The sequence below is a fragment of the Symphalangus syndactylus genome, chromosome 7 (genome assembly GCF_028878055.3).
Source record: "Symphalangus syndactylus isolate Jambi chromosome 7, NHGRI_mSymSyn1-v2.1_pri, whole genome shotgun sequence".
NCBI lineage: Eukaryota > Metazoa > Chordata > Mammalia > Primates > Hylobatidae > Symphalangus > Symphalangus syndactylus.
This window is the reverse complement of record NC_072429.2, coordinates 58,578,287-58,601,697: the sequence shown is the minus strand read 5'-3', so window position 1 is coordinate 58,601,697 and position 23,411 is coordinate 58,578,287. Positions and strand designations below refer to the sequence as shown.

General features: G+C 35.8%; 2 long non-coding RNA genes across 4 annotated transcripts in view; one reads left to right on the top strand and one right to left on the bottom strand.

Moving 5' to 3' along the window:
* Nucleotides 1-23,411, top strand: part of LOC134737214 (uncharacterized) — a 201,399-nt gene that overhangs the window by 67,023 nt on the left and 110,965 nt on the right. For 2 of the 3 annotated variants that reach the window (XR_010121882.1, XR_010121883.1), the window contains exon 1: nt 22,187-22,368. This is a non-coding gene — a long non-coding RNA (uncharacterized lncRNA). Of the gene's footprint in view, nt 1-2,371; nt 2,432-21,878; nt 22,369-23,411 lie in introns of those variants that run through there. The other variant, XR_010121884.1, reaches the window with a different exon arrangement.
* On the bottom strand, nt 2,372-23,396 carry LOC134737215 (uncharacterized). Its single transcript, XR_010121885.1, has 3 exons — nt 23,304-23,396; nt 6,994-7,032; nt 2,372-4,898 (listed from the first exon to the last, which is right to left on the bottom strand). It is a non-coding gene; the product is annotated as an uncharacterized lncRNA (long non-coding RNA).

Here is a 23,411-nt window from a genome sequence, read left to right as displayed (position 1 = left end):
TGATCCTTGTGCAGAGTGCAAGGGCCCTCCCTACTGCACAGAATCCTAACGCCTCTTTAATCATCGTTGGTGCAGAGCACAGAGGACAGTCCTTCTGAGCTGGTGTTCATATTGGTTCTCCAATTCCTAGAGGCTCTTAAGCATGCAGTCCAATTCTATTTGTCTTGGTCCTTGTCAACACCCTCCCTGCAAGGGATCAAATCTTTCTTCATACCCACCATGCTACACGTTAGAGCCTTGCTTCAAACTAGTTGAATCACCCAGATCAATGAGCCTATCTGTTGGCTGACATTGACAAATTCTGCATGACCCATCAGATTGAACCCTAGGTTCATTGCTAACCTGGACAGTACCTGAGGTGGTCACGCCATGATGGATGTCATAGGTTAATTATGCGTCATCCCTGTTTTGGAAGTTAGCCCTAGAATCTGGTTCACTTTTTCCTCCCCACCCCATGCCTGTATGAATAATAGATACAAAATATTAATTTTTTATGGTGGCAACTAAAATTTATCATAAGAGGAATGTGTCTATTTATAAAAATCTTGATGTGCAATTTTAGATGTGGAAAGATAAAGTTTAGAGCCTGAAAGTGTGAGCTAGGAATGACAAAGAATTGTACTCTTTTTCATAAGAAATGGGTATTAAGGGTAGATAAGTTTTGGAGAAAGTTGAAGAAGAGAGAGTTTAGAAACATTGCTACAGACTGGAGTCTAAGGAAAATGGATAATTCAGCACATTTCTTGATGGCAAGAAATGGGAAAATGGATTTTAAGAACAGGAATGTCTGACATTTTATTTTTAATTGTTTCCTATAATATTCAAAATATAGCAAATAAAATTTAGAGTAATTAAATAACTTTCTGGGGGAAGTTTAGTTACTTATTTAAAGTGTTATTAGAAAATCTATAAATGAACATTAGAATTGCTTTGTTTCTTTTCTTGCTTTCTTGTTTCCATCTTTTTTTTTTTTTTTTTGGTACTGTTTTACAGAATGCAATACTTAACCAAAAATACCTGCTGGGAGGAAGATATTTCATCATCCTTACAATGACTTGTCATGGGGATGAGCCTCCAGTTGTATATGCCACTGCTGTGGACACTTGAGAGCCCTTGGGGCTAGCCCTGTGGAGCTCTTTTTGAAAACCACTGAGCTTACTCTGATTTTTTTCTAAATTTAAAATTCCCTAACTGTATGACAGATTAATGCTGCTCTTTTATGACTCACCTTAATCCAAAAGAATTATAATAAGCTGTAAATGACTAGGCAAAAACATTTGATTCACCAATTTGCATACATTTTGTATCAAAATGTTAGCATGTCCAACAACATTACCTTCAAACCTACCCAGATTCTACTGCTTTTCCTCATATTCACTAGTACATCTCTAACCCAAGCCTGTTATGCTGCAAACCAAAACACGTGTAGAGCAATTGTGACGTGCCAGCATCCTAAGAACCTCCTAGCAACCCTGTAAAGTGAGCATTATTATTATTGCTGTCTTACAAATGAGGAAAGAGGGGTTTAGGGAACTTAACTCACTTGCTGCAGGACATAGCTGATATATGAAAAAGCCAAGATTCAAAGGGGCTCTGAGTCTGTTATCTCATCCCCCATACCACACAGCCTTGCCATTGTCTCTTACCTGGGCTCTCTGTTTCTATTCTTGCCTTCCAACATTCCATTCTCAACACCATGGCCAGAGTGGTTTTCTAAAAATATAAACAAGATCGTGTCGTTTCCCTGCTTAAAATCAGCCAGTGACTTGTCATTGCACGTAGAATCAAATTGTATGCATTCCTTACTGTGGCTTATGAAACCTCACAGAGTACCCTCCTGCCTCCTTCTTTATTAGTCTCTTCATACCATATCATAAACTGCACGGGTGCAGGGATTTTGTTGGTTTTATTCATTGCCATATCTGCAGCATGTTAACCGTACCTGTCACATAGCAGAATTAAATAAATAAAGGAATTGATAAGTAGACCATTTAGATCGAAGGTAGGCAGATGGGGAGAGGAAACTTATTATATGGATCATCCTTTTGCACTGATTCTTCTCCTGAAAATCCAGAGCTCCAAAACACCAAGACAAGCCTCTTGTTGTTTTCAGGTTTGCCAAGCCCTAGGTATTTACTCATATCCAGAACTGCATTTATATTTGACGAGAAAATATGTTCTGCCAAAGTCTATGTTCATACTTAACACTATTCAATAAATGCTAAGGAATCTTGTTGAGGTGGGAGGAATTGACCTGCTCGGCCTTTCATCTTTTAAATCAAATAATTTACAAATTTAAGCACCAATATTTGTTTAGGGAAAAAAGCTTTTTAATTGTCAATATTTATCTTTCTTTTGTACCACCATGAAGCTATCAGAATATTCTGAAGAGAAGAATTTGATCTTTCTACTCTACTGAATGATTCACATAGTAAGTACATTTTTCTTCATAATGACCCTCTTCTACATCTCTTGATTAATCTTGTATGCTACAAATATGTAAAATAAATGTGTTTTGTTTGCCGACATAAAAAAAGATCCCTATTGTTAAAATGTCCATACTACCTGAAACAATGTACAGAATCAATACAATCCCTATTAAAATTCTAACGGCATTCTTCACAGAAACAGAAAAAACAATTCTAAAATTTGTATGGGACCACAAAAGACTCTGAACTGTCAAGGCAATTTTGAGGAAAAAAAGTTATTACTGTAGCTTTGTAATATAATTTCTAATTGGAAAGTGCAATCACACTTCATAGATTTCACTTTCTGATTTCAAATTAATTACAAAGATACAGTAATTCAAACAATATGATACTGGCATAAAAACAGACACATAGACCAAAGGAACAGAATAGAGAGCCCAGAAATAAACCCAATTATATATGGCCAACTAATTTCTGATAAGGGCACCAAGAAGACACAATGGGGAAAGGATAATCTCTACAATAAATGATGTTGAGAAAGCTGGATTTCCACATGCAAAAGAATGAAACTGTACCCTTAATTTTACACTATACACAGAAATCAACTCAAAATAGGTAGAACTGTAAATGTGAGACCTGAAACCATAAAATTCCTAGAAGAAAATATAGGGGAAAAGATCCTTGACATTAGCCTTACCAAGGATTTTTTGGCTACCCCACCAAAAACTTAGGCTATAAAAGCAAAAATAAATAAATGGGACTACATCAAACTAGTAAAAGGAACAATTAAAAAAATTAAAAGCCAGCCTACAGATTGAGAGATAATGTTTGCAAATCCTATATCCTATAAGGGGTTAATACCAAAAATATATAAATAATTCACACTACTTAATGGAAGAAAAAATAAATAATCTAATTTAAAAATAGGCAAAAGATATGATAGATATTTCTTTAAAGAAGACATAAAAATGGCCAGGAGGCATAAGAAAAGGTGCTCAACATCATTAGTTTTGAAGGAAATGCAAATAAAAACCACAATGAGATATCACCTCATACCTATCAGAATGACTGTTATCAAAAAGACAAGATAGACCAGTACAGATATAGTGGAAAACAGTATGGAAATTCTTAAAGAAATTAAAAATACAGCTACCATATGACCCAAGAATCCCTCTTCTGGATATATCCCCAATGGAAATATCATCACCATCTTGTAAAAATATGTGCGCTGTCATGTTCACTGCAATGCTATTCATGGTATCCAACATAAGGAAACAAAGTGTCCATCAACAGATGAATGGATAAAGAAAATGTGAGATATGTAAGTGATGAGTGCTTATATATGTACGTGTGTGTGTGAGTGTATTTGTATAATGGAATATTATTAAGCCTTAAAAAACAAAGAAGAGGAGATGCTGCCATTTGCCACACTGTAGATGAACATAGAGGACATTATGATAAGGCAAATAAACCAGACACAAGAAGAAAAAAATGGAAAATAAAATACTGCACAATCACTTATATGCGGAATTAAAATGAAGCCTAATGCATAAAAATAAAACAGTAAAATGGCTGTTATGGAGAGGTTGAGGGAAAGAAGTGGGGAGATGTAGCTCAAAGGATACAAACTGGGGATATTTGGATGAACAAGTCTAGGGATCTAATTAATGTACAATATAAGGACTGTAGTTAATGATATTGTATTGTATAATATTTGGGAGTTTTGCTAATGGAATAGATTTTAGGTGTTCTTGCCACAAAAAAGGGGTAACTATGTGAGATGAGGAATATGTTAATTGGCTTGACTATAGTAACCATTTCACAATGTGTGGGCATATCAAAAAATCACGTTGTACATCTTAAATATATACAATAAAGCATAAAGAAAAAAAAAACCTAGAAAGAGATGTGACTGTCACTTCAGTCAGATTTTCACAGATTCTGTCTTAGTTTTGAAAACGTATGCACAGGTTCTTGAATAAATAATGCAAGATTCTGTATTCATTTCATGCCAAGTCTGCTCGTTATTGTTTTTTCTTTTTTTGACATGGTCTTTCCTGCTCTGAGCCCAAATTTTTAAATTTTCTCCCTCAAATAGGAAACAGTTCTCAACCTATAGAAGATTTTAGGAGTTATGATATATTTTGGAGAATTATTTGAGTCTTTATTGATGTATTTTTTTAAACTTCAGTGGATCAGTCAGATTTTGCTAGTGATTAAATCACCCTCACAATTTAGTGGACTAAACAGATGATGTAGGATTCTCTGGGTTGCCTGAGCACATTCTTTTCTGGCTTTCCTTGGCTCACTCTTGTGGCTGCATTTAGCTGAATGATTGTGTAAGCAGGTAAAGCTGAAATGGCTTCATCCACACCTATGGCGGTGGGTGCTGATCCTCAGCTAGGGCCCCCGGTTCTCCTTCACAACGCCTCTTCTCCAGTGGGCGAAACATTTCCCTTGTGTGGTGATCTTAAGGAAAAAGCAGAAGCTGTAAAGTCTCCTAAGGCCTAATCTCAGAAGTTGCATGACATCACTTCTTTTGTGTTCTATTGGTCAAAACAAGTCGCAATACTGGTCTGAATTCAAGGGTGGGAGGTAAGTGGCCATCACCTCCTGGGGAGGGTAGCAGAGTCACATTGCAAAAGGGTGAGCATACTGGGATGGGAGGAACTTGTGGTTGTATTTGACAATTTGTTACATTCATTAACCTTGTGCAACTTTTGAGTCATTTCTTTCCATTGAATTCCCGGAAATCAACTCTCAAATCTACTGAATTTTGTAGATAGGGAAAAACTGTAGTATTTTGGCTAATTTGCTCTAAATAATAAATTTCAGCTCAATCTTGATCAGATAGCCTATAATCACTTAATTTTGTGCAGTATTTACAGTCAATGTTGTTATAATTGCTCACTACTTGGACAAGAATCTGGTAATGACAAAAGGCCTCTTTAGAATTATTTCTGTTCAAGTAACAGAAAATCCTATTCAAACTGGTTATTCTATAAAAGAGAGTTGTTGTTAACATGAAAAATCTAAAATTAGGGCAAGCATCAGGTATAGCTTGATCAAGACATTAATAATTTCACCAAGAAACCCACTTCCTTTTGTTTTTCTGCTTTTTCTCTTATGTTGTTGACTCTTCATTCTCGGGTTGGCTGCATTTATGGTTCCTAGATTAACGTCTGATTATCCTAGGAACATCTACTTATATATATTTATATCTAGACAGAGACATGTTTGCCTTAGATTTCTCTTTAAAATCATGTTTATTGGATGTGTTTGTTACATGTCTACCACTGAACTAATATCTGAAGCCAGAGGAGCAGGATTTGCTGATTGGGTTAGCTTAGTCCACATGCTGAGCCCTATGGGTAAATACTGCTTTTTTGGAAATGCTTGTTCTCCAAGTGGAAATTAACAACTGTTGAAGAGGGGAAATAGAGACTGAGGAGGCCACCAATACACCAGTCGGTTATAGGAACAACGAGTTTATTCTAGGATTATTTTGGCATGCAGTGAGGTTTCTGTGGCAGTCCTGAGGCCAACCCGGGTATAACAGCCCATATTTTGAGAAGGCCAGCTGTAAAATGGGAGGTGAACTGGTGGGCCAGAGGCCAGCTGATCATTAGGGAACCACAGGGTGAGATAAGCCGAAGCAAAAGAAAGGCCTTGGCGGGCCTAAGGAAACCGCAGTGACCTTCTAAACAGAGCTGAGTGCTGTGGACAATGTGGAGGAGTGGAATGAGAACAAGCCAGGCCTTGGTTGTGTTGGGGCAGGTGCAAAACAGGTTGAAGGACATTAAACAGCAGTCCTGTATTGGCATTTCCAAAATGGCTCTGCACAGCATCCCCCTCTGCCAGGAGACAGGAAGTCACGCCGCCCTGCACGCAGCTGCAGTGCCCACAGGGCCCTAACGACTGTCATTGTTTCCCACAGCGGTGTCCTTTACAGAGTGAGGGAGTTCTGAAAAAGAAGGGCTTGCATGTGTGTATCAGAGGACCTGCGATATGACTGGCATCATGTTTCATTTGGCCCTGTCTCTATTTTAAAACAAATGCTGAGCCCACTCTTAAAAATGGTTTTACCAGTGAAAAATAATGTTACCTGTTTGTTTGTTTGACTAGAAAAGATAGGAACACAGTACCTGCATTTCTACAGGACAACTGCCTGGATCCAGTGGTTGCTACTTATTTTTAAAGAGTCTGTGGTGTGGCCTCTCCAGAGTTCATCATCTAGATAGTGCATGCAGTGGTTATACTTGCCTGCACCCTTGATTGACTTGAGTTTGGAGCCTTTGTAAAAACTAAGCAGAATTAATCAGAGAAGTAGTTAAAGGACCTAAGCCCATGGTTTTTTAATGCCTAGAATCAGAAACAAAATTATTGGTATCAAAGGCACTTTCCATTCCACAATAATTGTAAGCAACTTGAATCATCATAACAGATGGATAATAAAACGAAAAGCTTCCAAGACTTTGAAAGTGCTTTCTGGGTGGCAGACACACCTTTGGTGATAGCTTAAGGCATGGTGAGGCTGAGCCAAGGCACTTGAATTTCCACTCACCTTGTGGAGCCTGTATAGCTTGTCTCTTGATACTGTGGCCTGGCTTAAAAAATAAATAAATATAATTAAAAACTTGCTTTTCAATAATCCTTTATCTTACTAACATATTTAATCCTTCTGCAGTGGGAACACTGAGGGAGGAGAAATTGCTCACATATTTTTCTTTTTCTAATACATCATTTATTTTCCAGTTAAAAAAACAACGTATACTCACTATAGGAATTTGAAAAATATAGACTAATTACTTATCCACTACAAATAAAAGGAAAGAAAACCACCTTCCTACAGTTTCATCATCCAAAGGCAAACTTTGATTTATTTACAATTCTCCTTTCATCTCACACATTTCTCAATTCCCCTTTATCTCAATCTCCTCTCCAGCTGTTGACCTCTTTCTCTGCCACTGTTTGCAGAAAATGTCCTCAAAATAGTTGTCTCCTCTGTCTGTAAATCCTCCACTCCCCTTCTCTCAGAAGCCCAATCCAATTCTGTTAATACCACACCTAGAACTTCCGGTGTTCAGGTCACAAGTGAACGCTGATCCTAAGCCCAGTGGTCAGTCTTCAGACAGGATTGACACATTTGTTAATTACTTCCTTCTTGAAACATTGTGTATACTGGCTTTAAGGACGCCATTTTCTCTGGTCTCCTTATATCCACCTAGCTGCTCTTCCCATTCTTCTTCTTTGTTGTTTTCTTGGTCTTTCCCATCTCTAAACATTGACAGCTCAGGGCTGACTCTCACTCCACTGTATAAACTCATCCAGGTTCAAGTCTAATGTTATGTAGATGGCTTCTACCAGAACTGCTTCTCTCAGACTCACATTTCCAATTGGACATCTTGATAGGCATATTAACTTGAACTATGCCAAGGTTATTTTTGATTCACAATTTGTACATAATTATGGGGTACATGTAATATTTTGTTACATGCATAGAATGTGTAATGATCAACTCAGAGTATTCAGGGTATTCATCACCTTGAGTATTTACCATTTCTATGTGTTGGAAACATTTCAAGTCCTCTCTTCTAGCTACTGTGAAATATACGATACTTGTTGTTGACTATAGTCACCCTATTCTGCTATCAAGCATTAGAATGTATTCCTTCTATCTAACTATATGTTTGTACCCATTAATCTTCATCCCAACTCCACCTACATACATACCTTTTCCAGGCTCTGTGATCTATTCTTCTATTCTCTAATTCCATAAGATCAACTTTCTTAGCCCTCACATATGAGTGAGAACATGTGATATTTGTCTTTCTGTGTCTGTCTTATTTAACTTAACATAATGATCTCCAGCTCAATCCAGGTTGCTGCAAATGAATAACATTCCATTGTGCATATATACCCCATTTTCTTTCTCCATTTGTCTACTGATGGGCATTGAAGTTGATTCTGTACCTTGGCTATTGTGAATAGTGCTGCAACAAACATGGGGTGCCAGTATTCCTTTGATATACTGAATTCCTTTCCTTTGGCTAAATACCCAGTATGTGGATTACAGGATTGTATGATAGTTCTATTTTTACTTTTTTAAGGAATCTCCGTACTGTTTTCCATATTGGCTATACTAATTTACATTCTCCCAAACTCTGTATAAAAGTTTCCCTTTCTCCACATCCCCACCAGCATCTGTTACTTTTTTTCTCTCTCTCTTTTTTTAATAATAGCCATCCCAACTGGGCAAGATGATACCTCATTGTGGTTTTGATTTGCATTTTCCTGATGATTAGTGATGTTGAACCTTTTTCCATATACTTATTGGCCATTTATAGGTCTTCTTTTGAGGCGTGTCAATTCACATACTTTGCCCACTCTTTAATGGGATTATTATTATTATTATTTTTTGCTGTTGAGTTGCTTGAATTTCTTATATATTCTAGGTATTAGTCCCTTGTTGGATAAATAGTTTGCAAATATTTTCTCCTATTCAACAGATTGTTCTTTCACTCTGCTGATTATTTCCTTTGCTGTGCTGAAGCTTTTTCGTTTAATATTTGTCGATTTTTTTGTTGCCTATACTTTTGAGAACTAAACCATAAAATCTTCTCTTATATCAATGTCCTGAAATGTTTCTCCTATATTTTCTTCCAATGGTTTTACAGTTTCAGGGCTTATGTTTAAGTTTTTAATCATCCTGAGTTCATTTTTGTACATGGTGAGAGATAGAAGTCTATTTTCATGCCTCTGCATATGAATATCCAATATTCCCAGCACCATTTATTGAAGAGAGTATCCTTTTCTTAAAGTATGTTCTTGGTGCCTATGTTGAAAATCAGTGGGCTGTAAATATCTGGATTTATTTCTGGGTTCTCTATTCTGTTCCATTGGTCTATATGTCTATTTTTACAGCAATACTATGCTGCTTTGTTTACTATAGCCTTGTAATATATTTTGAAGTCAGGTAGAGTGATGTTCCAGCTTTTTTGTGTGTGTGGTTTTTTTTTTTTGCTCAGGATTTGGGTTTGTTTTTCTTTGGCTATTTGGGCTCTTTTCCAGTTCCATATGAATTTTAGTTCTTTTTTTTTCTAATTCTGTGAAAAATGACATTGGTGTTTTGATAGAGATCACATTGAATCTGTAGATTGCTTTGGACACTATGATCATTTTAACACTATTAATTCTTCTGGTCCAAGAGCATGAGATGTCTTTCCATTTGTTTATGTTCTCTTAAATTTCTTTCATCAGTGTGTTATAGTTTTCCTTGTAGAGATATTTTGCCTCCTTGGTTAAATTGATCCCTAGATATTTTATTTTTTTTTTTGTAGCTATTATAAATAGTACTGCCTTTTAAATTTCTTTCTCAGCTATTTCATTATTGGTGTATAGAAACACTACTGATTTTTGTACACTGATTTTATATCCTGCAACTTTACTGAATTTACTTATCAGATATAAAACTTTTCTGGTCAAATCTTGTTTTTCTCTATATAAAATCATGTCATCTGCAAAAGCTGATAATTTGAATTACTTTTTTCTAACTTGGATGCATTTTATTTCTTTCTCTTAATTAGTTGCTGTAGCTAGGAGATTCAGTACTATGTTGAATCAAGAGGTAAAAATGAGCATCATTGTCTTGTTCCAGTTATTAGAGGAAAGGCTTTCAGCTTTTCCCCATTCGGTATGATGATAGCTGTGGGTTTGTCATATATGGTCTTTATGTTTAGGCATGCTTCTTTTATGTCTAGTTTGTTGAGAGTTTTTATTGTTAAAGGATGTTGAATTTTATCAGATGATTTTTCTGCATCTATGGAGAAATACATGTGATTTTTGTCCTTTATTCTGTTGATGTGATGTATCACATTTGTTGATTTGTGTATGTTGATCCATGCTTGCATCCCTGGTATAAATCCCATTTGATCATGATGTATTTTATCTTTTTGATATGCTGCTGCTGCTGGATTCAATTTGTTAGTATTTTATTAAGGATTTTTGTGTCTATGTTCATTAGAGATATTGGCCTGTGGGGTTTTTTTAAAGTGTATTCTTGTCTGGCTTGGGTATCAGGGTATACTGATCTTGTAGAATGAGTTAGACAGAATTCTCTCCTCTTCAATTTTGAAGATATTGGTGTTAGGTCTTCTTTGCAAGTTTGGTAGAATTTTGTGGTTTCATTTCTAATCCAACCATTTCTCATGACTTCCACCTTTACCAGTGTGGTTTCAACCACCACTCTACTACTGGGTTATTGCAATAACTTTCTCAGTGATGTCTGTGCTTCTGTCTTGCCTCCCTGTAATACCTGAATCAGATTACAATACTCTTTTGTTTATAACTTTTCAATGGGTTCCAAGCTCCATGTTTTTAGCCTTACATGATCTGGCACTTGGTTAATTCTCTAATCTCATCCCCATTCTCTCTTTGCCTGCTTTCTGCACTCCAACCATATGATCACCTTTTTGTTCCTTAAACAGCTATCATGCTCCTGTTTCTTGGTATTTGCTCTTGCAGTTCCTTCTGCCTGGAACCTTCCTTTTCTGGAGAGACTCTCAGTTCATTTGCTGCCTTGCTTCATTTATATCTCTCTTTGAAGGATTTTTAATCTGTGAAATATTGAGTTTTCTGTCACATGGCCACAGTATATCTTTGTTTATTTAGGTCTTCTTACATTTCTCACCAATGTTTGGCAGTTTTTATTACACAGGACTTAGATATCTTTTGTCACACTTATCACTAAGTATTTAATATTTTTTGATGTGATATTCAATGGTAGTTTTTTGTGTCTATTGATGTGGTCATATCAGTTAGTGCAGAAAAAGCATTTGAGAAAATTAAGCATCCATTTCTTATTAAAGTTCTCAACCTAGTAGGGATAGAAGGGAAATTTCTTAACCTAATAAAAGGCATCTACAAAACCCTAAAACTAACAGTGTAGTTAATGGCAGAAGGCTGTCAGGAATAAGAGTATTCACCTTTATAGGGGAGGTTCTACCAGTACAGTAAGGCAAGACAAAGGAATAAAATGCATCCAGTTTGGAAAGGAAAAAGTAAAACTATCTTTATTCACAGATGGCATAATAGCTTTATATAGAAAATCCTATATTATCTGCTAAGTACTAAAACTAGCAAGTTGAGGTTAGCAAGGTTGCAGGATATAAGTTAGTATACAAATATTAATTGTATTCCTAACAAAGGATGTGGAAAACTTGTACCCTAAAAACTATAAAACATAGTAAGAAACTATTTAAATAGGCTGCAAGCCCAATCAATAAAAAATTAAACATATCTTTCAATATCACATCAAAATACAAAATACCTGGCAATAAACTCTTACTTTGGTGGGATTAATTATATTTGATCTTTATATGTATATGTACATATAATAGACATGTAATATATATACATAATATATATGTAATATAATCCTTTGCTGGGATTTATTATAGTTGAACATTATTTTTTTTTATATGTTTTGGAGCCCTTGTGCTAAAATTTTGCTTAGAATATTTACCTCTATATTCATGAGACATATTGGCCTGTAGTCTTTTTTTCTTAAGCATTTTTGTCTTGTTTGGGTAATGCTGGCATCATAGAATGAACAGGGAATTATTCTCTCCTCTTCACTTTTCTGGAAGAATTTGTTTAAAACTAGTATTATTTCTTCCTTAAAGCTGTGGTAGAATTTGACAATGAACCCATTTAGACCTAGAGTTATCTTTGTGGGATAGTTTTTAAGTGAAAATTAATTTTTTTCAATAAAAATAGGCTTATTCAGGCTACGTATTTCTTCCTGAGTGAGGTTTGGTAGTTTTTATCTTACAAGGAATTTTTTCATTTTATCTAAGTTATCAAATTACTTGGCATAAAGTTGTCCATGATACGTCCTTATTATCTTACTATTAACTACAGAATCTGTACTGATGATGCTTCTTTCATTGTTATTATTAGTAGTTTTTTTTCTCTCTTTTTTTTTCCTGATTAGTCTGGATAAAATATATCACTTTTATGATTCTTCTCAATAAAAGAGGTTTTGGTTTCATTGGCCTTCTCGAGTATTTTTCTATTTGTTATTGCATTGATTTCTTTGTCTTTGTTTTTGTGGAGAGGTCTCACTGTGTTGTCTAGGCTGGCCTCAAACTCCAGAGCTTGAATAATCCTCCTACCTCAGCCTCCTGAGTAGCTTGGACTAAAGGCGTGTGCTACAATGCCCAGCTGATTTTGTTTTCATTTTTACTATTTTCTTTCTTTTGCTTACTTTAATTTCAAATTTCTTAACGTAGAAATTGAAGTAATTGATTTAAACCTTTATTATTTTGTAACATATGCATTTAATATTACAAATTTTCTGTAAGTACTGCTTTAGCAGTATTCTACTTGCTTTCATTTTCATTCAATTCACTCTACTTTCTCTTTCCCTTTTGATTTTTTTCTTTGATGTAAGTGTTATTTAACACAGTGTTAGTTTCCAAATATGGAGGATTTTTTCAGAGATCTTTCTGTTATTGATTTCTAATTGAATTCTATTGTGGTCAAAGAAAATACTTTGTATTTAAAATATACGAAAACTTTTTAATTACCAAATATTGTTTATGTTGGTAAGTATTTTGTGTGTACTTTAAATAAATGCATATTCTGCTATTTTTGCTTCGAGTGTTCTATAAATATCAACCAGATCAAATTGATGGATAGTATTGTTCAAGTCTTTTGTGAAAGCCTTACAGATTTTCTGCCTACATGTATTATCAGATATTGAAAACAGGGTTTTGAAATCTCTGACTGTTATAGTGGACATTTCTATTCCGCTTTGCAGTTCCTTTTTTTTTTCATCATATACTTGGAAATTCTGTCTTAAATACATACACATTTAGAGTTGTTATGCAATCTTGATGAATGTACTTTATTATTATTATGACCTTTATCTATGACATATTCTTCATTTTGAAGTCTTCTTTGATGTTAATATGGCCACTTCAGCTTTTCTTTTGATTAGCGTTGTCAGTTTCCCTTTCCATCTTTTATTTCCTTAATTTTAAACCTATTGGTACCTTTATGTTTGAATCGTGTTCCTTTGATGTGGCATATAGTTGAATCTTTGTTTTTTATCCAATCTGACATTTGCCTTTGAATTGGCATGTTTAGTTTGAATTTATGGTGAGATTTGAGTCTATTATCATGCCATTCGCTTTCTAGTTGTTTCGTCTATTCTTTGCTACCCTTTCCTTTATTTTCTTCTTTCTTTTGGGTATCTTTTATGATTTTTTAATTGTTTAAAAATAATTTCTGTTTTTTTCTGTTGTTGTTGTTGTTGGCTTATTGGCCACAATTTGTTGTTTTGTTATTTTAGTGTGTTTTTCTAAAATATACAAGTGGAGCATCCCTTATCTGAAATGCTTGGAAATAGAAGTGTTTTGAATTTCAAATTTTTTCAAATTTTGGAATATTTGCATTAGGTATACTTACTGGTTGTGCATTCCAAATCTGAAAATCTGAAATCCAGAGTGTTTTAATGAGCATTTTATTTGAGCATCATGTTGGCACTTAAAAATTCTGAATTTTGGAGCATTTCAAGTTCTGGACTTTTGGATATGAAATGCTCAACGTGTGTGTCTTTAACTTTGCACACTCTACCTCCAAATTATATTGAACGCATCATGTATAGCGCAGGAGCCACTCATTTGTTCCCTCCAGACATTTCTACTATTGTTGTCATACCTTCTACTTTCTCAAATATTTAAGCCCCACACTATACTCATATTATTTTTGTTTTAGCAGCCAGTTATTTTTAAAAATATATTTTTTGAAAATCTTACATATTTATCTAAATAATTAGCATTTCTATTGTTTTCATTTTTTCTGTAGATCCAAACCCTCTCCATCTGATATAATTTTCCTTCTTCTTGGAAGACTGTGATATTTCTTGTAGTGTAGCTTTGTTCTAAAAGTTTTTACATTTTGTTTGTTTTGGAAAGATCTTTTGCTGGGTATAAAACTGTACATTGGGATTTTTTTTTTCATTACTCTAAATCAGTTGTGTAACTTTTTCTTGTTTTTCTTGTTTGCATGAGAAGCCTACTGTCATCCTCATCCTCTTTCTTGGTGTGTAACCTGTCTTTTATTCTGGCCCCCTTAAAAGATTTTCCTTTTTATCACTAGTTTTGAGCAGTTTATTAGTTGCCCTGGTGTCATTTTCTTCATGTTTTTTGTGTTTGAATACATTGATTTTCTTGGATCTGCATGTTTATAGCTATCACCATATTTAAAAAAATCCCTGACCATTCAAACTTTTTTTGTATAATGCTCTCTCTCCCTTATTGAGACTGCAAATACTTGTATATTAGGCCACTTTGTTGTGACCTAAAGCTCATATATTTATTCAGTTTTAAAAATTCTTTCTCTATATATTTAATTTTGAATTGTTTATATTGCTAGATTATTAAGGTCAATAATAATTTCTGCAATGTCTACTCTGCCATTAATCTTATCCGATATAGTTTTCATCCAGGACATTCAAGTTTTCATTTCTTGAAATTTAATTTAGTTCTTTTTCAGATCTTTCATGTCTCTGCTTAATGTTTTGAACATTTGGAGTGCAGTTATGTTAATTGTTTTAATGTACTTGGTTGCTAATCCTAACATTTATGTCATTTTTTAAAAATAGTTAATTTTCTCCTCATTAGAGGATATATTTTCCTGCTTGTTTGCATGTCTGGTAACTTAATTGGATAACAGACATGAATTTTATCATTCTGGGTAGAAGAATAATTTATAAATATGCTTTTGCTTGATTCTCAGTTAATGTTAAGTTACTTAAGAATGGCTTGATCCTTCAGGCCTTGCTTTTAAGATTAGGAGAGTCCTAGACGAGTGTTAATTACTTTCCTCTACTGAAGTTTTTCTACCACTTCCTGTGTACTTTACCCAGTTCTACAAGAATTATGAGTATTTGTAGTCTGGTTGGTCAGAGAGGTTCCATTCCCTGTGTTGTGTGAGTGCTGCTGGGTACTGTTTTCTCTAATTCTTTCAGGTGGTTATTTCCCCAGCCTCACAGCTTGGCTACTTTTTTATAAAATAAAAGTTAGAAAACCATGTTTACAAAAATAAAACAGAAAAGACAATAATAAAATGAGAAGTAAAATTTCTCTTTCATTGTTTTTGTATATAACAAAACCCTCTTCTAAAGTTAATTATTTATGACTTTTTTGGTACAACTTTTATGCATTTATTAGAAAGATTCCATATATCTTTTTATCCAACTGTATTATACTTGTTTATCTAGTTTCTTTGATTAGAATAGCACATACATGGTTATCTTTTATGAATAAATGTAAGTGCACAGCATATTCTGTATTCAATGTTAATCATTTATTAAATTATTTTAGGAATATATTAATTATCAAATGAATTTTTCTCATTCCCTTCATGATACCAAATAGATCCAGGTCCTAGGTATGTGTTTTAAAATTAGATATAATGAAAATATTTTGGCAATTTGCTCAAGGAACCTAGTTTTTGGTCTTAATGAGGATTTTACTGTGCGCTATATGCAAGTCATTTAGTCTTCCTGAGTCTCAGTTTTCTCATCTGTCATTAAATCGTATTGAATTAGGTTATATCTAATATTAATTCCGATTGTGAATTTAGATGACATCCTTAAATTTCTTCTTTAGGACATTATCAATAAATGGAAGAGTTTTGTTGGCAACCTGGTTTGTCATTGGTGGGAGATGATGAGGACATTTTTGCCTGATCGTCATACTCACAATGGTCTTACATTTGGTTTTATATTTTTTCTTTTCAACTTTTATTTTACAGTCAGAGGGTACATGTGCAACTTTGTTACCTGGGTATATGGTGTGATGCTCAGGTTTGGGGTCCGAATGATGTCATCACCGAGGTACTGAGCATAGTACCCAACAATTATTTTATTTATTTACTTATTTTTTTTTTAACTATAATTTAAGTTCTGGGGTACATGTGCATAGCGTGCAGGTTTGTTACATAGGTATACATGTGCCATGTTGGTTTGCTGCACCCATCAACTCGTCATTTACATTAGGTGTTTCTACTAATGCTATCCTTCCTCCAGACCCCCCTCCCCAAGAGGCCCCAGTGTGTGATGTTCCGCTCTCTGTGTCCATGTGTTCTCATTGTTCAGCTCCCACTTATAAGTGAGAACATGCTGTGTTTGGTTTTCTTTCCTTGTGATAGTTTGTTGAGAATGATGGTTTCCAGCTTCATCCATGTCCCTGTAAAGGACACAAATTCATCCTTTTATACGGCTGCACAGTATTCCATGGTCTATATGTGCCACATTTTCTTTATCCAGTCTATTACCGATGGACATTTGGGTTGGTTCCAAGTCTTTGCTATTGTGAATAGTGCCACAATAAACATACATGTGCATGTGTCTTTATAGTAGAATGATTTATAATCCTTTCGGTATATACCCAATAATGGAATTGCTGGGTCAAATGGTATTTCTAGTTATAGATCCTTGAGGAATCGCCACACTGTCTCCAACAGTGGTTGAACTAGTTTACAGTCCCACCAACAGTGTAAAAGTGTTCCTATTTCTCCACATCCTCTCCAGCATCTGTTGTTTCCTGACTTTTTAATGATCACCATTCTAACTGGCGTGAGATGGAATCTCATTGTGGTTTTGATTTACATTTCTCTAATGACCAGCGATGATGAGCATTTTTGCATATGTTACCAACAGTTATTTTTTAAACCCTTGCTCCTCTCCATCCCTACACTGCCTCCATAGTCCTTAGTGTTTCTTGTTCTCATTTTTATGTTCATGAGTGTCTAACATGCAATATTTGGTTTTCTGTTCCTGCATTAATTTGCTTAGGATAATGGCTGCCAGCTGCATCCATGTTGCTGCAGAAGACATGATTTTGTTTTTTTTAATGGCTACATAGTATTCAATGGTGTAAACGTACCATATTTTCTTATCCAATCCACTGTTGATGGGCACCTAGATTGTCTTTGCTATTGTAAATGGTGTTAACAATGAACATACTAGTGCATGTGTCTTTTTGGTAGAGTTACTTGTTTTCTTTTGGCTATATACCCAGTAGTGGGATTGCTGGGTCAAATGATAGTTCTGTTTTTTTTTTTTTCTTTTTTTTTTATTATTATACTTTAGGTTTTAGGGTACATGTGCACAATGTGCAGGTTTGTTACATATGTATCCATGTACCATGTTGTTTTGCTGCACCCATTAACTCGTCATTTAGCATTAGGTATATCTCCTAATGCTGTCCCTCCCCCCTCCCCCAACCCCACAACAGTCCCCGGAGTGTGATGTTCCCCTTCCTGTGTCCATGAGTTCTCATTGTTCAGTTCCCACCTATGAGTGAGAACATGCTGTGTTTGGTTTTTGTCCTTGCGATAGTTTACTGAGAAGGATGGTTTCCAGCTTCATCCATGTCCCTACAAAGGACATGAACTCATCATTTTTTATGGCTGCATAGTATTCCGTGGTGTATATGTGCCACATTTTCTTAATCCAGTCTATCGTTGGACATTTGGGTTGATTCCAACTCTTTGCTATTGTGAATAGTGCTGCAATAAACATACGTGTGCGTGTGTCTTTATAGCAGCATGATTTATAGTCCTTTGGGTATATACCCAGTAATGGGATGGCTGGGTCAAATGGTATTTCTAGTTCTAGATCCCTGAGGAATCACCACACTGACTTCCACAATGGTTGAACTAGTTTACAGTCCCACCAACAGTGTAAAAGTGTTCCTATTTCTCCCCACCTGTTGTTTCCTGACTTTTTAATGATGGCCATTCTAACTGGTGTGAGATGGTATCTCACTGTGGTTTTGATTTGCATTTCTCTGATGGCCAGTGATGATAAGCATTTTTTCATATGTTTTTTGGCTGCATAAATGTCTTCTTTTGAGAAGTGTCTGTTCATGTCCTTCGCCCACTTTTTGATGGGGTTGTTTGTTTTTTTCTTGTAAATTTATTTGAGTTCATTATAGATTCTGGATATTAGCCCTTTGTCAGATGAGTAGGTTGCAAAGATTTTCTCCCATTCCGTAGGTTGTCTGTTCACTCTGATGGTAGTTTCTTTTGCTGTGCAGAAGCTCTTTAGTTTAATTAGATCCCATTTGTCAATTTTGGCTTTTGTTGCCATTGCTTTTGGTGTTTTAGACATGAAGTCCTTGCCCACGCCTATGTCCTGAATGGTATTGCCTATGTTTTCTTGTAGGATTTTAATGGTTTTAGGTCTAACATGTAAGTCTTTAATCCATCTTGAATTAATTTTTGTATAAGGTATAAGGAAGGGATCCAGTTTCAGCTTTCTACATATGGCTAGCCAGTTTTCCCAGCACCATTTATTAAATAGGGAATTCTTTCCCCATTTCTTGTTTTTGTCAGGTTTGTCAAAGATCAGGTAGTTGTAGATATGCGGCATTATTTCTGAGGGCTCTGTTCTGTTCCATTGATCTATGTCTCTGTTGTGGTACCAGTACCATGCTGTTTTGGTTACTGTGGCCTTGTAGTATAGTTTGAAGTCAGGTAGCGTGATGCCTCCAGCTTTGTTCTTTTGGCTTAGGATTGACTTGGCGATGCGGGCTCTTTTTTGGTCCCATATGAACTTCAAAGTAGTTTTTTCCAATTCTGTGAAGAAAGTCATTGGTAGCTTGATGGGGATGGCATTGAATCTATAAATTACCTTGGGCAGTATGGCCATTTTCACGATATTGATTCTTCCAACCCATGAGCATGGAATGTTCTTCCATTTGTTTGTATCCTCTTTTATTTCATTGAGCAGTGGTTTGTAGTTCTCCTTGAAGAGGTCCTTCACATCCCTTGTAAGTTGGATTCTTAGGTATTTTATTCTCTTTGAAGCAATTGTGAATGGGAGTTCACTCATGATTTGGCTCTCTGTTTGTCTGTGATTGGTGTACAAGAATGCTTGTGATTTTTGTACATTGATTTTGTATCCTGAAGTTCTTTGAGAAATCTCCAAAATGCTTTCTACAGTGGCTGAACTAACTTACATTTTCACTAACAGTGTATAAGTGTTTGTTTTTCTCCACAGCCTAACTGACATCTATTGTTTTTTGACTTTTTATAATAGCCATCCTGACTGGTGTGAGGTGGTATCTCGTGATGGTTTTTATTGCATCTCTCTGATAATTAATGATGAGAATTTTTTCATGTTTGTTGGCTGCTTGAATGTCTTCTTTTGAGAAGTGTCTGTTCATGTCTTTTGCCCATTTTTTAATGGGATCATTTGTTTTTTGCTTGTTCAAATGTGTAAGTTATATTTGGATATTTGATGTTATTACCAAGTGATGGTGTACACATTATTACAGAGAAACTGACATAAATGAAAGAAAATTGTTAATCATAGAGCTTTATTCTCTTTTCCTATTACTAGAGACCCCATTTGCAGTAATTTTTTTTATAATTATCACATGAAAAGCACATTTATATTGCATTGGATTTTTAAGTTAAAATGTTAATTTGTTGAGTGGAAACATTTAAATTTTACTACAACTTTTGTAATATTATTTTGAGATTTCTTTAATTTTTAATAAATTGTGAGTGTAAAAGATGCCAATGCCCTTATCCTCTCTTGACCTGAAGGTTACTGGAGTATGTGTGTCAGAAGGATTAAAGCTAATATGCAACATTTCATTTAAAGTGCTTGGACTGGCTCTCACAATCCTACCAGCTGAGGCTATATTTTGAGTTTGTTTTCCTTCTACTTATATGCACATATACATATGGTAGGCCTGAGATAATGAGATTCTTTTCAATTTAAGCTGCCTGTAGTTGGACATATGAACAAAACACCTCCGTATAATTTGCCTTCCTTCATGACATTTACATGGGTAGATGTGTTTTGATTTGCTTTTGTGTAGCAAATACTGTGTTATCTGGGCCAAAAACATTTCACCGTCAAAATTAAAGATGGTAAGCACAGCTGATTTTTAAGAGTATTTTGGGCAGCTGCAGAATTCTGGTGACTACCCACCAGGCATTTTATTTCTTCCTTGCCCAAACTGAGTCACTTTCTATCTTAAGGCTAACTTGATGTAAAAAAAAATCATCCTTTGCCTATTGATGAAATAAATATACAAGTAAAACAAAACTAAATAGGAGGTACATCTAATGGAAAAGCCTTATGTTTAAGAAATGCATACATAATTTTGAAATTAACATAAGCCAATACCCACCCATGTATCATTGGACCAGAAGTTCATCATTTTTAATTCCATCAGTAATTGTTATTTATTTCTCTAAAATTATGCATCATTAGATATTTTCCTATTATAATGAAAATAAGATATATGGGCTAAACATATATTTAGGCCAGAATATAATTGAAGAAAATTAATACTTGATTTAAATTTGCATGAGGGAAAATTTGAATCTGAGATGAAAAGTGATAATTGTGACTAAATTTAAGTATAGTCCTTGAAACCACTTTCTAAAGTTCTCTCAGATATTCCATTTATATAGTCTTTCCTATTCATCATAATATATTAGTTACTTTGAGAAGATTAACTTTATGCTTTCACCAATCCTACATTAATATCATTAACCCCATTTTACAGCTGAAGAATCCAGAACTTACTGGGCAACCCATGCAGCTGGAAAAAAAAAAAAAAGGCCTGGATTTTAACTCAACCCTGTCTGAGGCAAAGGGCCTGTTCTTCCACGCTGAGACACCCATTCTGCCATGAGTTGTGTCTTGCTCTGCAGCCCATTCACTTTCCAACAATGCCTAGTGGTGAGGGATTGGGCTTTATATGGGCATGGCCATGAGCTGACTCTCCAATGGCCCTGCCAAGCCTTCCCAGGAAATGGTCCAGGGCTGGGCACGCTGTTCTGCTTCCCCCATCCCCAATCCCAAGTTACCTTCTTTGTGCAAGGAGCTACTTTGACATGGGGTTGAGTGTTAATGGGTCACACCACTCAAGAAATGGCTGCTTTCTCCCCACAACTCTCTACGCTAGCCCTGTTGGGGAAAGCACCTGAGGTTAGCATTGGCCAAAGTGTTTTGAGGAACTAGTATGTGTTAGAAGAAAAATAGACTCTGTGGTCAAAGAACTGCAAACAGTTGGTCCAAGTCAAGTTTAACAGGGTCAGAGTCTTTAACGTGTTAATCTGCTTCACTGGTTTCCAAGAGACAAAGTTAACATATGAGATACCCCAGATATATTTGACCACATCTAGCTGATTTTATTTTTTTAAATAGAGTCTTTTAGGGGAATAGTATTCTGTGTAAAATACTTTAAAAATTGTTGGCTTGACCTAAAGAAGTGGTGCGAATTTCTGAAGCCCTTAATAGGTGATTAGGGGACAAATTTTGGGAAGTTTTCCCTTTGTGATATTTGAGTTATATCAAATTGGTAGTGTTTGTTTTTATGTGGCTGACCCTACTTCTGATACTCTCCTTAGTATCACCTTGGGCATCCCTTTTGGGGGAAACTTCACAGAGTAGACGTCGTCCTGGAATGTGTGAGTGCACCTGGCTGAGAATGGGGATGGAAGAACAGAAACAAGTACCCGGAGCCAAGAAGAAAGGCTGAATACGGGAGGTCCCGAGCACATATGCAATCACCAAATAAAGCAGGCAAGGGTTTCTTTTTTCCTGTGGAAGCATCGCAAAAAAGGTGAGTCCTGAGGTCAATTTTATAGGAGGGGAGACTTTGGCAGGAGCGTGCTAAGTCTCCGGACGAGGCAGGGAATGTGTGAGACTAGAAAAGGTGAATCACATCCTGGAGAAAGTAAACAATTGGTTTCTGTGCCCTCTATGTCCAGGCACATCTAATTAAGTTTATTCCCCTTTCCAGAAGAGGGGAAAACATGGGGAAAAGGAGGACACCTATGATCTCATAAATCTTTCCTGCCCACCCGTTTATACTACAGCCTTTCTCCTTGGCTCCAGGTACCAGTTTTTGTTCTTCCATCCCCATTCTCAGCCAGAAAATCCCTGAAGAGTTTCCTCTAAGTAGACACATTCATACTTTAAAAAATATTGTTGATTGAACAACTACATTAGAGAAAATGAATATTTTTTAAGCTCAAAATTGGGTTCTTGGAAATTAAAAGAATACAAAATAATGTCTAGGAGCAATAACCCTACTAGAAGAGCCTTAGAAGCAGCCAGATGGAAGATACCTTTAGCCTGCATGCAGAGAGGAGGCACGACAGAGCCTCACGAAGGAAGGAACAGGCGCTCATCCATCTCCTGTTCTCAGCCCGCACCACTCCAACCTGCCTGCTCGCCCTCTCCTGATTCCCTCTCACCAGTGGCAACTTCTGGGCGTCACTCTCTGTATAAAACTCATGCTAATTTTCTACACAGGAGGGAAACTGGCCTTTTAACAACATAAATTGGATTATATTATTTCCCTTGCTCAAAACTATTCAGTGGCTCTCTGCCTTTAGAATGATGTTTCTATCCCTCACTGCCACCAATGAAGCGCAGCACACGCACCCCACCCCTGCAGCCTGGGCTCGCTCCTCCTTTCTGAGGTGAACACATTACCTGGACTGGCTTTGATTTTGCACCTTGGAGCTTTTGTGCATAATTGTTCTCTGGTTCTTATCTTCCTCTTTTGTCATTAGGGGTTGGCAAACTATGGCCCACAAACTGGTTTTGGCCTTTGCCTTGTTTTTGTAAGACTCTTGAACTAAGTAAAAATCATTTCTATGCTTCTAAAGAGTTGTAGAAAAAATATGCAGTAGACATGAAATGTGGTCTCCAAACTCCCAAATATTCACTGTCTTGCCTATTATAGCAAGTTTGTCAACTCCTATCTAAATTCATTTGTTTCTACCAATGCATTCTAGTTATGTTCTTTATATCGCATACCTCACCTTGCAATTATATTCTTCTTAGGGTCCTTAGTTGTTGAAGGTCTGATTCCTTTCTGCCTCTGCAAGGACAGAGGTCATCCTTGCAGAATTCTTGAGTGTACGGCTCAG